General features: G+C 47.2%; 3 non-coding genes across 3 annotated transcripts; all 3 read left to right on the forward strand.

Annotated features, from left to right (window-relative positions):
- The first annotated feature begins 65 nt into the window (after positions 1-65).
- On the forward strand, positions 66-137 carry Pmar_PMAR024445. Its single transcript has one exon. It is a non-coding gene; the product is annotated as a tRNA-Asp (tRNA).
- Positions 138-334: 197 nt separating this feature from the next.
- Pmar_PMAR024446 lies at positions 335-406 on the forward strand. The gene has a single exon. It is a non-coding gene; the product is annotated as a tRNA-Asp (tRNA).
- Positions 407-603: 197 nt separating this feature from the next.
- Positions 604-675, forward strand: Pmar_PMAR024447. Its single transcript has one exon. It is a non-coding gene; the product is annotated as a tRNA-Asp (tRNA).
- The last annotated feature ends 193 nt before the right edge of the window (positions 676-868 follow it).

Consider the following 868-nt stretch of genomic DNA (forward strand, 5'->3'; position numbering starts at 1 on the left):
GATGTGCGCTGGTAGCTGAAAATGGTAATTTTGCGTCACTATTTAGACATTGAACCACCTTCAATTCCGCGGTAGTATAGAGGTTAGTATTCCTGCCTGTCACGCAGGAGACCCGAGTTCAATTCTCGGCCGTGGAAGTGGTATTTCTGGACAAGGGCGTTTCACACATTTATGCGCGACCGTTTCTTTACTGATTTTTGCACCACTCTGCGAATCATTTGCTGCCTCGAAAAAATTACTCAACTTTCTCTCTCCACTCACGCCCGCCGCGATGTGCGCTGGTAGCTGAAAATGGTAATTTGCGTCACTATTTAGACATTGAACCACCTTCAATTCCGCGGTAGTATAGAGGTTAGTATTCCTGCCTGTCACGCAGGAGACCCGAGTTCAATTCTCGGCCGTGGAAGTGGTATTTCTGGACAAGGGCGTTTCACACATTTATGCGCGACCGTTTCTTTACTGATTTTTGCACCACTCTGCGAATCATTTGCTGCCTCGAAAAAATTACTCAACTTTCTCTCTCCACTCACGCCCGCCGCGATGTGCGCTGGTAGCTGAAAATGGTAATTTGCGTCACTATTTAGACATTGAACCACCTTCAATTCCGCGGTAGTATAGAGGTTAGTATTCCTGCCTGTCACGCAGGAGACCCGAGTTCAATTCTCGGCCGTGGAAGTGGTATTTCTGGACAAGGGCGTTTCACACATTTATGCGCGACCGTTTCTTTACTGATTTTTGCACCACTCTGCGAATCATTTGCTGCCTCGAAAAAATTACTCAACTTTCTCTCTCCACTCACGCCCGCCGCGATGTGCGCTGGTAGCTGACAATGGTAATTTGCGTCACTATTAAGACATTGAACCACCTT

This window comes from Perkinsus marinus (genome assembly GCF_000006405.1).
Source record: "Perkinsus marinus ATCC 50983 genomic scaffold scf_1104296952190, whole genome shotgun sequence".
In the NCBI taxonomy this organism is placed as follows: Eukaryota; Perkinsozoa; order Perkinsida; family Perkinsidae; genus Perkinsus; species Perkinsus marinus.